Genomic DNA, 16,801 nt, shown 5'->3' with positions numbered 1-16,801 from the left:
AGAGGAGGAGAAGGCGGCGGCTTGCCGGGTCGGTGCCCGGCAGCGCTGCACGGAGAGTCCCGAGCCTCTGGGACGCAGCAGTGCTCTGTAGCACTTTTAATCCTCCTCCTCCTCCACGCAGCGCTGCTGGGTGCTTTGTCTGTGCTTCAGCAGCAGCAGCAGCAGCAGCCGTTTCCAGGCGCCGAGCCGTGGCAGGAGGAGGAGGATTCAAAGTGCTACAGAACACTGCTGCGTCACAGAGGCTCGGGACTCTCCGTGCGGCGCTGCCGGGTGCTGACCCAGCAAGCTGCCTCCTCCTTCTCCTGCTGTGGCTCGGGGCGCTCCACGCAGCGCTGCTCCAGCCGCCTTTCTACCCCCCCGGCCCCAGCTGTTTGTCGGCGCTTTGTCGGTGCGGCGCTTCAGCAGCAAGGTCCCGCTGCTGGGTCCTGCTGGCTGGGGGGCTCGGCGGGCCACATGACGAGGTCTGGTGGGCCGGATTTGGCCCCCGGGCCTTGTGTTTGACACCCGTGCTTTAAACAAACAAAAATACATTAAAACCAGCATTAAAAACCAATCTCAAGGATATATGTATTTTTTTAAAAAAAAACCAGATTAAAACACACTGCCCACAAAAGAAGACCATATTTAATTAACAGCCAAAGGCATGATGAAACAGCAAAATGTTTTGGCGTGGTGCCTAAAGTTATGTAACAGTGGAGAGCATTCCACAAGTAGGGAGCCACCACTGAAAAGGCCCATCCTTGTGTTGCCACCCTCTGGACTTCCCATGGAGGAGGCACACAAAGAAGGGCCTCCGGTGATCATCACAGGTCAATCCTTCTTCTTTAGCTACAATGGAATCTCCATATCCAGCAGCAGTCTACCTGTGGAAGCCAGGCATTGGACACAGATGCATCCTTTTGAGATGTGCTTGCAAGCCCCCCACCTTGCGGGGGGGGGATGACACCCCCCCTCCCATGCTGGATCCGCTTTGCTTTTCTATCCATGCTCTGCTTGGCTCCTTTGGGAACGGCTCCTTTTAGCATAATTTAGCAAAGGAAATTCAGAGAGGCCTGCCGCTGCCTCTTTGTCTCCTTTTCCCGATGAGAAGAGCTGATAAAATCAAAGGGAGAGATAGCAATCTCAGGCAGTTAAAGACAATGCTCTGTGTAGCTATGTGGGGAAAGGCAGAGAGGTTTCTCAGGATGTTGTTATTACCATGGAAATGAACCCCGGGACAGCTCTCCTCACCCCCACAACGTGAAAGAAATGGAGTCTGCTGGCATGCGCTCATCAGATACACCATTGCCTTCTTCCCATTATTCTTCAGCGGCAGTTTATCCCATTTGCCTGACAGTTTCCCTGACTGTTAATTTCCACATTGTATTTTCAGACCTTTTAAGTGTCCCTATTTTCTAGGGACCCAGGTGGTGCTGTGGGTTAAACCACTGAGCCTAGGGCTTGCTGATCAGAAGGTCAGCGGTTCGAATCCCTGTGACGGGGTGAGCTCCCGTTGCTTGGTCCCAGCTCCTGCCAACCTAGCAGTTCGAAAGCACGTCAAAATGCAAGTAGATAAATAGGAACCGCTACAGCGGGAAGGTAAACAGCGTTTCCATGTGCTGCTCTGGTTCACCAGAAGCGGCTTTGTCATGCTGGCCACATGACCAGGAAGCTATACGCCGGCTCCCTCGGCCAATAATGCGAGATGAGCGCGCAACCCCAGATGGTCAGGGGTCCCTTTACCTTTACTATTTTCTAGGGATGGTCCAGGATTTACAGAAGCTGTCCCAGTTTCTGATTTGATCCTGGAATGTCCCACTTTTCCTTAGGGCATCCCTATTTTCATTGGAGAAATGTTGGAGGGTAGGGAGTTTTTCCACCGTGGAGTTAAGAACTGGCGGGATCTAGGAGGCTGAAGGCTTCTCTTGCTCACTGTCCTGCTGTTTGTTTGTTAGTTTTTAAAAGCAAAGTTCAGCCAAATTAGCTTTGATTCCTGCATTGCAGGGGGTTGGACTGCAAGGACACTTTGAGTTCTTTCCAACTCCTCAATTCTGACTCTAAATACCTCCAGGAAGCCACAAGCAGGGTCTGAAAGCTACAGCCACCGCCAATCATTCATCCGGCATGTAGCAGGCAGAAGTTTATGCCAGACCTCCAAGCATAGGTGCCAAGTTCCGGATTGAAAAATCCGGGATCAGCAGCGCCGCGGCACCGATAGTCGCTTCTACGCACTTCCGGACATGCATAGAAGAGACTTCTGGCACTGCGGACATTTTGGAAATGGGCACAGCGGCATCGGAAGTCGCTTCTACACATGTCCGGAAGTGCATAGAAGCAACTTCTGGTGCCGGCGCGGCACCAGAAGAACTTGGCTGCGGGCAGGAGCTCCGTAATCTGGGGGAATACGGTGTATTTTGCCATTCGGGACACCTGTGGGAAATGGTAAGAAAATACGGGGGTTTCCCGGGGAAAACGGGGTACTTGGCAGCTATGCCTCCAAGACTCATCTGTAGTCCCTAGGTTTGCCTGGCCCGCTCCAGGTGGCTGGCGGAGGTTCTGAATTTCCAGGCGGACTGTTGTTGTTGTTTAGTCGTTTAGTCGTGTCTGACTCTTCGTGACCCCATGGACCAGAGCACGCCAGGCACTCCTGTCTTCCACTGCCTCCTGCAGTTTGGTCAAACTCATGTTCGTAGCTTCGAGACCACTGTCCAACCAGTGGAAATGGGCACAGCGGCATCGGAAGTCTAGTCCAGGTGGACAAGAGTGCCTTAAATAATTATAATAATAACAATTTTTATGAAGACTCTGCATGAAACTTGCAAACTTCAAAACCTGGCAGGAGCTGGTCTCAAAATATAGCATAGACACTCTTTGTGGGGAGGGGGGGCAGTGGCTGCCCGCTTCCACTCTGGTCTCCCAAATAACCTCCGTCTCCAAGGCCTGACCCCATGACCGCACTGCAGCCCCCCCCCCCAGGTCTCAGATTTGGTCCCTGAAATCTCTGGGGCTGGTTTGCTCCTGACCTGGTAACCCAAAATTGCCAGGTCCTGAACTTTCACAAGAAGCGGTGAGGGTGGGGCGCTTTGGATATGCTCAGAGGCATTTAGCCAGTCAAGCCAGATCCTCCCCCCCCCAAGCAAACCTCAACTATTTCAGTGTCAAGTTGAGTCGGTTGCCCCTGATAGGACCACATGAGGGATTTTCTTTTATTTAATCCCAAACTGAACTTCCCACTTGAATGAGCCGCCTAGAATTTCCTTCCCCTGTTGATGTCCTTGCTCTCCCAGCCCTCCCCCCTCCCCATTATAACAAATCGTTCTGGAGATAATTACAGATGGGGGCTATTTATAGCCTGCCAGGCATTCTCTAAAGAGGAACGTTGGCTGTTCTCTACAACACATGTGGCTTTGATATAAATATAGATATTGGCTAATTATCCAAGAGCGGGAAGTTACAACGTGAATGTAGATATATAACAGCAGGGAAATAACAGAGGGGATGGTCTCCCCCTCACTCGCAGTGGTTGCTGCTTCCTTCTCTGCAGGCCAGCAGGCAATTAAAAGGGGCTTGTCTGCTGCTGTTCTATAGATCTGTGGGGTGAGGATCCCGTCTTTCCAGTTTCAGGGCCGCATTCTTTTCTGGGCAGACTTCCGGGGGTGGGCGGAGTCAGAGGCAAAGTGGGCGGGGCAACAAATGTACATTCTCCTTTTGTGGAGTCGGCCTACATGCCTTTCTACCTTCCATCTGGACAAGCAAGAGCCATGGTCAGCATTTATATCCCAGCTAGGCAAAAGCACTCAAGGAGGGTGTGAATCATAGAGGGACCACAAGGGTCATCCATTCCAACCCCCTGCAATGCAGGAATAATTTTTCCCAGTGTGTTGCTCGAACCCATGACTCTGAGATCAAGAGTCTCATGCTCTACTGACTGAGCGAGAGTGTGGCCTGGGGAGAATCCCGAAGGCCAGACAGAAAGGACTGGAGGGGCAGATTTGGCCCTCAGGCCTGATGTTACCTACCCCAACAATATATGAGAGGCTGCAGCCATTCATTTGGGCAAAAGCCTCCCCCAAATGCCACTCCCCCTTAGGAACTAGATTGGGGGGGGTATCCTCCCTCCTCCCTGCATTCGGGAGCTGCCAAAGCTTTTCTGAGATCTGCAATGCATGGATTAGTCTCCCATTCCTGCCTCTCACGTGTATTTGCAAGGCAAGCAATCAACCCATCTCTGACTTAGGTAGGGTAGCTAATCGCTGCAGTGCTTAACAGGTCAGGAAGCAAAGAGGTCTCTGAAGGAAAGGTGGCATTCAGATGTAGCTCTATCATCTCTATCTATCTATCTATCTATCTATCTATCTATCTATCTATCTACATCTATCATCATCTAATCTATCATCTATCTGGTACGCAGGCTGAGACCCTACCTGCCTGCAGACTGTCTCGCCAGAGTAGTACATGCTCTAGTTATCTCCCGCTTGGACTACTGCAATGCACTCTACATGGGGCTACCTTTGAAGGTGACCCGGAAACGACGACTAATCCAGAATGTGGCAGCTAGACTGGTGACTGGGAGCGGCCGCCGAGACCACATAACTTGAAAGACCTACATTGGCTCCCAGTAAGTTTCCGAGCACAATTCAAAGTGTTGGTGCTGACCTTTAAAGCCCTAAATGGCCTCGGTCCAGTATACCTGAAGGAGCATCTCCACCCCCATCGTTCTGCCTGAGGTCCAGTACCGAGGGCCTTCTGGCAGTTCCCTCGTTGCGAGAAGCCAAGTTGCAGGGAACCAGGCAGAGGGCCTTCTCGGTGGTGGCGCCCGCCCTGTGGAATGCCTTCCCATCAGATGTCAAAGAGGAAAACAGCTACCAGATTATTAGAAGTCATCTGAAGGCAGCCCTGTTTAGGGAGGCTTTTAATGTTTAATCCATTATTTTATTTTATTTTTTCTGTTGGAAGCCGCCCAGAGTGGCTGGGAAACCCAGCCAGATCGGCGGGGTATAAATAATAAATTATTATTATTATTATTATTATTATTATTATTATTATTATTATTATTATTATCATCTATCTCCTGTGCATTAGAAATTCACATCATGCAAAACTGATTGACACAGTCATGCATCCCAGTGTTTTCAATGCCATTTGTTTCAGAGGCAGCGCTAAAACGCCCAGTGCTTCACCTCATATCCCTACTCTCCCCCCCCCATTTTTTTTTTACTAGAACTGAATGTGTGGGGAAAGGGAAGATATTATTTACAATCATGAGCAAACCCTGAGAAGTTCAGTAGCCCCTGCCTGGCCTGCCTGGAACAACTCCCAGCTCCGAGTCTCTCCATTCCCTGATTAATTTTTGTAGTGGCTCCTTCAGCCTTGGCAGGTTGACAACTGTCGGTAACAGCCAGGCTGCAGTCGTGGAAAGTGTGTGTGTGTGTATGCACAAAGTGTAGCAGGGGAAGGAGAGAAACATCAGCAGCTTTCTCTGCAATCTGTTGGGCGCTGCCCAAAGCCAAGACCTGTCCTCCTGCCTTCTGAACTACTGCCTAGGCTGGCAGCCACCTCCACCCACCGGCTATTACTGGTGCCAAGGCTGGAGAAGGGCCGAGACGTGATGCGAAGGGAAGCATCGCTATAATACATGACCCGGCTTTGAGGGGGGGGGGGCGGGCGGAAGAGAGCATTCTGCTCAAGGTGAGCAGAAAAAAGCTGAGCATGGGCCGCTGTGGGTGGGACTGAGCTTCCTGAGAACATCCGCTCTCTCCCTGTGACCCATCAGGTCAGAGGATATAAACATATGAAGTATGGGAAATGGTAGTAATCAGTGAGTCCTATGACAAAATGTTGCAGTGTGTTCAGGGATCTAGGCTCTCCATGCCATAGAATCATAGAACTGTAGAGCTGGATGGGGCCCCCAAGGGACATCTAGTCTAAGGCCCTGCAATGCAGGGGTGCATTTTTTTAGCTGCAGTGCCAAAGGATCCCTGACAGATGGCCATCCAGCCACTGTTTAAACACCTCCAGTGTGGTGTGGTGGTTAAGAGCGGTAGACTCGTAATCTGGGGAACTGGGTTCATGTCTCCGCTCCTCCACATGCAGCTGCTGGGTGACCTTGGGCTAGTCACACTTCTCTGAAGTCTCTCAGCCCCACTCACCTCACCTCACAGAGTGTTTGTTGTGGGGGAGGAAGGGAAAGGAGAATGTTAGCCACTTTGAGACTCCTTCGGGTAGTGATAAAGCGGGATATCAAATCCAAACTCTTCTTCTTCTTCTTCTTCTTCTTCTTCTTCTTCTTCTTCTTCTTCTTCTTCTTCTTCTTCTTCTTCTTCTTCTTCTTCTTCTTCTTCTTCTTCTCCTCCTCCTCCTCCTCCTCCTCCTCCTCCTCCTCCTCCTCCTCCTCCAACGAAGGAGAGTCTACCACCTTCCTAGGTGTTCTGTTCCACTGTTGAACAGCTCTCACTGTCAGAAGGTTCTTCCTGGTGCTGAGTCAGAATCTCTGTTCTTGCAATTTGAAGCCACTGGGTTTGGTTCTACCCTCTGGAACTGCAGAAAACAAGCTTGCTCCATCTTCCATGGGACAGCCCTTCAGATATTTGAAGATGGTTGTCCTATCAATTCTCAGTCTCCATTTCTCCGGGCTAAGCATATCCAGTTCCCTCAATCATTCCTTATAAGGCAGGCATCCCCAAACTGCGGCCTTTCAGCTGTTTTGGCCTACAACTCCCATGATCCCTAGCTAACAGGACCAGTGGTCGGGGAAGATGGGAATTGTAGTCCAAAACATCTGGAGGGCCAAAGTTTTGGGGTGCCTGTTATAAGGCTTGGTTTCCAGACCCTTGATCAGCCTGGTCATCCTCTTCTGCATTTATTTGTATGCCGCCTTTCCATAGTTAGAACAATGCTCAAGGTGGCTTACAACATGACAAGATTTACATTTACCAACATAACAAAAGCCATAAACAATAAATAAAACACATCCAGAAATACACAACCAAATGGATAACAATTTCCACATAAATAATAAAATCTAAAACTAAGAATACAGCATTAATATCAATCACAATTTAAAATGACGTAGATAAAAAAAATCAATTTAAAAAACAAAACAAAAACAACGGAGCCCTCCCTGCCCAGCAGCAGCGACAGCAGTCCTTTATGGACCCTGTCAGGCCCCACCCCAAGCCAGGTGGAGAGAAGCAGGGCAGGGCCCTTCAGGCTCCCAGCAGGTCAGTCCTGGGCAACAATATGGTTGCCCTCCTCTGCACATGTTCCAGCTTGTCAATATCCTTCTTAAATTGTGGTGCCCAGAACTGGACACAGTGTTCCAGGTGTGGTTGGACCAAGGCAGAATAGAGTGGTAGTATTGCTTCCCTTGACCTGGACCATGGAGCAATGGATTCAAACTACAAGAAAGAAGATTCCACCTAAACATTAGGAAGAACTTCCTGACAGTAAGAGCTGTTCGACAGTGGAATTTGCTGCCAAGAAGTGTGGTGGAGTCTCCTTCTTTGGAGATCTTTAAGCAGAGGCTTGACAGCCATATGTCAAGAATGCTTTGATGGTGTTTCCTGCTTGGCAGGGGGTTGGACTGGATGGCCCTTGTGGTCTCTTCCAACTCTATGATTCTATCCATTCTTAAGGAAATAAGCCCTGAGTGCTCACTGGAAGGACAGATCGTGAAGCTGAGGCTCCAATACTTTGGCCACCTAATGAGAAGAGAAGAATCCTTGGAAAAGACCCTGATGTTGGGAAAGATTGAGGGCACTAGGAGAAGAGGACAACAGAGGACGAGATGGTTGGACAGTGTTCTCAAAGCTACGAACATGAGTTTGACCAAACTGCAGGAGGCAGTGGAAGACAGGAGTGCCTGGCGTGCTATGCTCCATGGGGTCACGAAGAGTGGGACACGACTAAACAACAACATGATTCTATGATTATACGTCTGTTGATGCAGCCTAGAAAAGCATTAGCTTTTTTTGCTCCTGCATCACAGTGTTGACTCATCTTAAGTTTGTGTTCAACTAAGATGCCTGGATCCTTTTCACATGTACTTCTGAGGTAGTCGAACAACTCCTAGCAAGCACATTCTTGCCAGCCACTGTGAGGTGCAATCTAACTCTTGCTACAAGTCCTTCTTCATGGAAGCAGAGACTGTGGTCCAAGAAGCCAAATCTTTCAAGTGTAGGGCAGGTGGGTGTGTCTTGTCAGAGCCGGCCTCATGGGCCAAACTGGGTGATCTGGTGGGTCTAATGACGTCCGTAGGCTGGATGTTCCTTACTTCTGGTGTAGAAACACCCAGTGTCAGCAGAGACCTAGAATCATAGAGTTGGAAAGGGCCATAGCGGTCTTCTAGTACAACCCCCTGCAATGTGGGAACCTTTCACCCAATGTGGGCCTTGAACCCATGACGCTGAGATTAAAAGTCTCATGCGCTACTGTCAGAGGTTCTTGCGGCTACTCTTGAGTAACGACGCTCCATGCCTCTCTGTCTTTAAGGTGTCTTTATTGTGCATCTTATTTACAGTGCAAAGAGTCTGGAAAACATGTCTGCTCAGTCCGAGTCAGAACCTCGCAATGGCTTCTTTCTGTTTCGCGCCCAACACAACAGCTTGGGAACCCCAAAGCGCCTCCTTCTCGCCCTACGGGGTGCCATGCACCTCAATTCAGATGTGAGGGGGGGGGAGGGCCGTCCTTCTGACTGCTCTCCCGTGGCCAATCCCGTCATTGCCTCCCCAGCTGCTTCCTTCTCTACTCGGTGTTGAGGCTCTCTCATGCTGTCATAGCCTCTCTCCTCCCTCTCTACTTCTTGATTCCTGTAATCTGATCCACTACTGGACTTCCTGCTCTGCAAAGAACTCCCTGTTCCCTATAAGCCCCCCCCCTTACATCCACCAACTGAGCTATCCCAGGACAGAGCCTCCTCTCCTGGTTGATTTTATGGATGGAGAGTAGAGCCTTGTCCAGTGTGAGAGCTGCAACCCCTGGGGAAGTAAATCTCCCTGAATCCTGGGTGTGTTGAGTGTTTGCACTGCAATCTTTATGTCCCTTTTATTAGGGCAATTACGCTCCTTGAATAATACATAGCATGTATGCAATAAGGGTCAGCCAGGCAGGGGTGATTTAATCCATGAAGAAAAGGCCCCAGGAGACAGACGGTTCAGCAAGCACTCAGGACAAGTAATCCCCCAAATTTCTTCTTATTTCTTATTGCACTTATATATCATGTTCCTCCCTTCAAGGAGCTCAAGGTGGTATATATGCTCCCTCCCATATTATCCTCAGAACAATCCTATGTGTTAGGTTAGACCAGGCATCCCCAAACTTCGGCCCTCCAGATGTTTTGGACTACAATTCCTATCTTCCCTGACCACAGGTCTTCTTAGCTAGGGATCATGGGAGTTGTAGGCCAAAACATCTGGAGGGCCGCAGTTTGGGGATGCCTGGGTTAGACTGAGAGTTGATGACTATCCCAAAGTCTCCCTGGGATAGTCTCCATGGCCCAGTGGAGATTTGAACCCTGGCCTTCCAGGTGCTTGTCAAACACTCTAGCCGCTATGCCATGCTGCTGTTAAATCCCCTCACCCCAAGTGGAGAGATAATATCCCATCATAGTTTCTGTTGCTCTAGAGCAGGCATCCCCAACCTTTGGCCCTCCAGATGTTTTGGACTACAATTCCAATCATCCCTGACCACTGGTCCTGTTAGCTAGGGATCATGGGAGTTGTAGGCCAAAACATCTGGAGGGCTGCAAGTTGGGGGTGCCTGCTCTAGAGAGTAGAACCCCAACCAACCAATCCATCCATCAGCCAGCCAACGGATTCAAATGACATTAAATGAGATTAGAGCTGGAAGAGACCCCCAAGGCCCATCTAGTCCAACCCCCTGCAATGCAGGAATCACAACTAAAGAATCCATGGCAGATAGCCCTCTAACCTCTGTTTAAAGACCTCCAACAAATGATAGGCCACCATGTCCCGAGGGAGCCCACTCCACTGCCAAACATCTCTCACCGTCGGAAAGTCAGAATCTGCCCCCAGGTAATTTGAACCCACTGGTTAAGGTTCTGCCTTCTGGAACTGCAGAAAGCAAGCTTGCTCCATCTTCCATGTGGCAGCCCTTCAGAGATCTGAAGGGAAATGCAGAGGGAGGGGCATGAATATGAAGAAAACAGCCCATTGCACCATGGTAACATTTCCATCCATTGCTCCACCCTTTTTTTACCTCTGGCTCCACCCACCTCTGGCATGTGTTCCTCAGAATATTGTCCAGAAAGTGCACCTCAGCCTGAAAAAGTCCCCCCCACTAGTTTACTGCCTGTGCCCTCCCTCCCTCTGTCTCCTATGTGCCGTTTTCCATTATTCTAGCATAGCTAGACCTGCAGTGCTTTATGAACCAAGAAGCAATTATTTAGCGAATATCTAATTGTCCTAGGGCTGAGCCCAAATCACCCCCTGCTTTTCACAGCCCTGTTTGCAAGAGGCTATCCCCCCTTTGAAGGGTTTTTAAATTTTTTTTCCTGTTGCTTGTAACATTGGTGTAAAGAGAACTGGTCTGTATTCATCAGCTATTATGCCATTTTACTTCTGCCAGCATGCTTTGTCATTCTGGAACATTGGGGAGGGGGAGATGACAGTGGCCAGTGGGGTCCCACTTTTTGGGGTGATGGCTGCCATTCTCCCCCTTCCCCTTCCACATCCCTGAATTATCTATATTGCACCTGGGGAAATAGAGAAGGACAGGTGGACTCCTGGAGAAAAGAGCATTGCGCCTCACAGTCAGACACAAAGTTTTTAAAAGAGGAAGTCCTGCTCCCACGATTAATGATGCATAATTTTACTGCATTTCTCTCCTGGAAATTGCTGGAACAGCATCCTGAAAATAGGGAATGGACACTGTCTTTTTTTAATCAGGGAAAACTGAAGCACAGGCGCTGCTGTTCAAAACAACGGCTTCTGTGGAGACGCAAGAGGTGCCTGTGATCCTTCTGAGAGAGGGTGGGGAGTTGTCTTGGCCCAACAGGCCGGATCTTTATCTGCTCCCTCCTGCAGGGGCAAAGAGCTCTCTAGACAACAGGCCCAAGACACGGCCACAACCGAAATTGGCACAGGCAGCAGGAAATCAGGCAAAGCTGGAGGTTATAAGGCAATCCCCAGTGCGTCGGAATCAAGAACCTGGTTGGTTTTCTTCCTCTCCTCTCCACCGCCCCCCAAAGGGCATGATTTATCTTCGTCAAGGAGAGAATTAGGGGGAAATTACAGAAAGGCAAAAGGGTTTATCCAGAGGGCACGCCACACTTTCCAGAACCTGCTTCTCCAAAGACCTTTTTCTGGCTCTTTTCAATCCCGCCATCAATCCAGACACCAGCCAGCCGAGCAGCTGGAAAGGACAGAAAGGGGAGCGGAGCAATTTGTTCTACTTGGCCACATGTGAGCTCAGCTCATTTGGTTTGGTGGATAAGAGGATGCTGAACTGAGCTGCGCCCGTCCCTCAGCATCCCAGCGTAGGTATTTCCCACCCCGCTGCCAGTGCTATTTTTCCTAGAAAAAAGAGATACTGGAACACACCAGGAACACCTCCCTGGTTCTCTAGGTGCCAGAACTGAGTTCCAGTGAGTTCTGGCTTAAAAAGGCCCTGATTCCCACCCCCACCAGATGTTTGGCCTCCAACTCCTGTCAGCCCCAGCCAGGTGCTGGCTGGGCTAATGAGAGTTGGAGGCCAAACATCTGGGGGGACCATCTTGGCACAGGCTAAATTGCAGCATGTCTCTGTGTTTTCACATGGTAGGGCTAGTCTGCTTGGGCAACGGGGTCAGTGCCCCCCCCACCTCAGCCTGCACCCCCACCTGCCTTCCTCCTCATTTACAACCAGTCCACAGGTGGACCCTGCTTGTCAACTTCCTCCCCCTCTTTACTCTCAATGTTACCCCTTGTGGAGCTCATCAGAGAGAAGGGCAGAGACAAAAGTAGAACTCGCTGGCTGTGCCTGCCATTGGCTCTGGCTCCACCTACTGGTGGCTTCCCTGGCTTCTACCCAACCAGTCTTGATGGTCATCTAGCCCAATGTGCTTCAATTCAGAAAGCCCAGCTAAGATCACAGCAACTTTTCTCCTCCATGCCCTTCTTCTGAGTTGAGCCAAGCCACCATTTGACCTAGTGTGCCACCTGAACCCAGGCTCATGGTTTAGCTCTGCCGGGCATGCTACGAATTGTAGACCAGGGCTGTGCAACCAACCCGGCCAATTCTCAAACCGAATCAGGTCAAATCAGGACCCGTCCGAAATGATTTGAAGCTATTTGTGCCAATCCAAAGCTCATAACAGTTTTTTAAAAAATAAAATAAAATAAACAATAGCAAGACAGACAACCTCCAAAGTCATAGAGCTAAACCTTGCTTACAGTCTGTAGAGAGCTGACCACAAGGCCAGATTTGTGCAGCACGCTAGGTCAAACCACAGCTTAATTCAGCAGCAGGGTGGCCAAGTAGCTGCAACTGCCTCTCCAGGAGGCTGCCTTCTTGCTCACTGTCAAATATCAGCGAAGAACTAGTTGGGAGTTGGGTATGTTTAGCCTGGAGAAGACTGCAAGGTGATATGAGAGCCATCCTGCTGAATCTGAGGTTGCCCAATTTGACCAGGATAGCTCAGTTGGTAGAGCATAAGACTCCTAATCTCAGGGTCACAGGTTTGAGCCCCATGTTGGGCAAAAAAATCCTGCATTGCAAGATTTCAGGGTCCTCTACAACTCTACAATTCTATTATTTGGAGCATCTCATGCCTTCCTCCCACCAACGGGATGCCTTTTCTTATGAAATCAACCTCACCTCTTACTTACCCAGGTGCTGAATGGGGCTCAGCCTTCATTTGGTTAGAATTAAGTGTCTCTGCCTTTCATTGGCTCTGGCACCATCTCCTGCTGGGCTTCCCTCACTTCCACCAGCCCCAATGAACAGCAGCCAACCATTGACTGGATATCCAGGACTGTTCAACTATAGCTCCATTTTGGGATACATTTGCATCTCTCCCTTTCTCAAACAACCCAGATCCCGGATTTCTGAATTACCTTGTTTTCCTTCTGAAGTGGAACCAATTTATTATGGATTCCCCATCATTCCAACTCAAATTATTATTTCTGAATTTTATACAAAGCACAGTGCTTGTACAGTTTAATGCGGCTTTCTGTTCTGATTGTTTCTTTGTGTCTCCCCCGCACACCTCTGCAGCTCCCGTGCACAGTTTGCATATTGATAATGCACTGCGAAAAGCGAGCTTGATGAGACTATTGGCAGCTTCTGCAGCAGAAGGAAATATGGGACGGCAGGGCCCCCTCCGTCGACACGGCTGCCATTTGGCTCCTCCCCTTTCTGAACTGCCTCCATGCGAGCTGGTCATGATCCCAGGTGTTACTAATAGCAAACTCACAGCCCAGTCCTCGTTTAGCCAAAACTGCTTTAAGGGAAGATCAACAGGCTTGGAAGAATCCTAAGATTTCCACAAGTTAAAAAGTAGGGAAATTGCCTCCCACCCCAAATAAGCCAGTGATCCACGAGCAAGTGCAGTGGTCACAGAATGCCAATTGACTTTCTTTTTTTAAAATGGGGGTGGTAAAATAGTCTATCCTGGAGGGAAAGCATGGCTGGAATCTTCAACAGGTGCTCACTGCCTATTTGTGGCAGCTTCACTCAATAAGAAAAATGATGCTGATGCCTGCGCTTGCTCGTTTTCCTCTTTCCTCCCCATCCTATTTTCCTTTTGTGCCATGCCAACTGGATGGCATGCCTGCAGGAGAGACGGCCCTGTTTCTTTCAATATATCTGTCAAAGCGCCTAGGAGGAAAGGAATAAATAAAAATGAAGGCAGGACTGATATGTACAAGTGCATTGAAGAAGAGAAGAAGAAGAAGAAGAGTTTGGATTTGATATCCCGCTTTATCACTACCCTAAGGAGTCTCAAAGCGGCTAACAATCTCCTTTCCCCTCCTCCCCCACAACAAACACCCTGTGAGGTGGGTGGGGCTGAGAGACTTCAGAGAAGTGTGACTAGCCCAAGGTCACCCAGCAGCTGCATGTGGAGGAGCGGAGACACGAACCCGGTTCCCCAGATTACAAGTCTACCGCTCTTAACCACTACACCAGGCTGGCTCTCATTGAGAGTCTTTCTATGGGGCATGTGCATTTGTCCTGTAAAAAAAAGGTCGCATCAATAATTCAATAATGCAGTGTGTATGGGGTTTACCAATGCGCCAGAGTAACTGGCCATTAGGAGACCTAGGCTGAAAACCAAACCCTTCCCTGCCATAATGCTTCCAGCCTTTGCACTGCAAACAGGGCCCTCCTCACCCTCCATCTTTGGAGAGGAGGCGTGACTCAGTGACAGGAGCTCCATGCACACCACAAAGGGCACATCCAGGTCTGAGTTCCTGCATACCGTGCTCAGGTGCCCTGAACCCAAGAAAACTGGGAGCCGTCTCTCATCACTGGTGCTGTCCAGGGTACTGATTCACATCAGATCTAGATTCCCAAATGCATCCACTAGCATAGGGAGGGCAAGCTTTCTGCAGAGGCAGGTGGGCAGCCAGTGGCAACATGCCAATAGGTGGGGGCAGAGTGGGCAGTGACTGGGTCCAAGGCCATTCATACACATCCAACATGAGGAGAACGGTGCACAAGGATGGCCCTCCTCAATCACCACGATCCATATGGAAATCACACTGTGACCCTCACTGTACAACGTCTGCTCCATGTAATTTACGCACCCAAGGCACAGGACCAGCCTTTGAAATTTGCCAGGCACCTGGCTATCGGCCACTTGCGACTAAGTGAAGATGCCCTGACGTCTCCACCATCTGGAGATGCATGCCTGGGGATCCTTGGATCATGGCTGCTTTCACACACTAGCAACACATCCTATAGAATTCTACCTGTTATATTTTATCTGCACAATGAGAATGAATTTCAGGAACCAAAAGCCCTATTGAAAAATAGGACTTTTGAGCCGCCTGGCCTCCAAATATCAACTAGGCATTCTGTTTTGGCGACTGTAACCCTGCTTTAAGGAGCCCTTTGGCGCCTAGCTTATATAGCTTCTAACACTGCACAGGACAGGAACACAATTCAATGGTGGTAAGAGGGATGTGGAGGAGCAAAGTTGCTGTGATCCCAGCTGTGAATCCTGAACTGCAGGGAGTTGGACTAGGTGGCCCTTGGGGTCCTTTCCAACCCTACAATTCTAAGATGCTGTGATCTCGTGTCCTGGAGTCCACATGTTCATGCCAAAGCATTGTTTGGCTTAGCACGATCTGTGAACCAGGCCAGTGTCGAGAGCTGGTGGAACCTGTTAGCAGCTGCCCTGCGTGGCGAACCGCTAAAGTGCGGCCGGCTGCTTTCTTAATGAAGAAGTTCCTGGACAGACTGATGATTGGTTCCCCTAGGCTGGAAGGAGTAGCTACAAAGGGATTCCTTTCACAGCTGAGCCTCGCTGGAACCACAATGGTTTTCCTGGGCTCTGGTGAGCACCCTGCGTCCTGGCTTCTGTCTGACTCACTCATCGCTTCTGAATGCCAGACTGCTTTGCAATGCCTGATTCACTTCTGATTGCTGCTCACCTCAGCCCTCACAGGGACACCCACTCCCAGGGAAAAGGGGTTAACCGTGCAGTTGCGTTCTGTGCTCAGGCTAGGGGGGAAGCAACCAGTAACAATGCTGGAAGCGGCAAAGAGATTAATTTTGTCTGTAATGAGCGAGAGAAATTCCTCTAGCATGCACCGTGGTCCCCGAGCGAGTAATTTGTTTGATTACACACAGGTTGGTAGCAGAGCTGAAATGAAAAATTGTTTCTCTCTCCCCCACTCCACCCCACGGCCTCCTCCCTTTCTCTCCCGAAACTTTGAGTCTTTGGGGGAAATCCAGATCTTGCAACATTATGGATCACTTCCCGTTGTGTTCACGATGAACAGGCTGGGATTTAACCATGCCATACAGACTTTGGGGCGATTGAGAAAGGCAGGCAGGCTGGGCCCATTCAGTTCAATTTGTCACTGTTAACTAATGGTGAGAGGAAGCGTCGAATTGTCGAGTTGGCGGGGACACCCTAAGGGTCCTCTAGTCCAACCTCCTGCAATGCAGGAAACACAGCTAAAGCATCCATGGCAGATGGCCATCCAACCTCTGCTTAATAACCGCCAAGGAAGGAGAAATTTGTGGCATTTGGGGATGAGGCATGCAACTGAAGGATGGTTTGGGGCTGCCTCTAACCTTCCCAGGTGCTCTGTGTTGGGGTATGCGGTGGGCTCACAGCACTCTGCAACTGGAAGAGTGCCACCCTTTGTCAGCCTTTTCCAACCTTGGGTTCCCGGATATTTGTTGGACTGCAACTCCCATCATCCCTAGCTAGCAGGACCAGTGGTCAGGGATGATGGGAGTTGTAGTCCAACGGCCCCCTGGGGACCCAAGGTTGAGAAAGGCTCCTGGAGTGTCATGAGCTGTAAACGCTGCCCCATCTGATGAAGCAATGAACTGCTAGTGGCAGCTTCTCGGGGAAGCACTCCAAGCCCTGAATAGCCCACCCAGGCTGCCCATTGGATCCTCCCGGACAGGAAGGAGCATCAGAGGGCTTCCTGTTCCAACTGAGCCTCGCTCAGCTGCCCTTCCCTTGTGGAAAGAGAAGAGAAGAAGCCTTTCTCAATCTGGCTCCAAAAGAGAGTTCATCCATGGGATTCAGTAGCCCAGTGACTTGTGACAAGGTTCAGGGAGAATGACGATGAGTGCAAATATGTTGAACAGAAGCTGCTGCTTTATTCTGAGTCGGACCATTGGTTCATCCAGCTCAATGCTG

This window comes from Zootoca vivipara, chromosome 16 (assembly GCF_965207765.1).
Source record: "Zootoca vivipara chromosome 16, rZooViv2.hap1.1, whole genome shotgun sequence".
NCBI classification, from domain to species: Eukaryota; Metazoa; Chordata; class Lepidosauria; order Squamata; family Lacertidae; genus Zootoca; species Zootoca vivipara.
Note: the sequence above shows the minus strand (reverse complement) of the source record.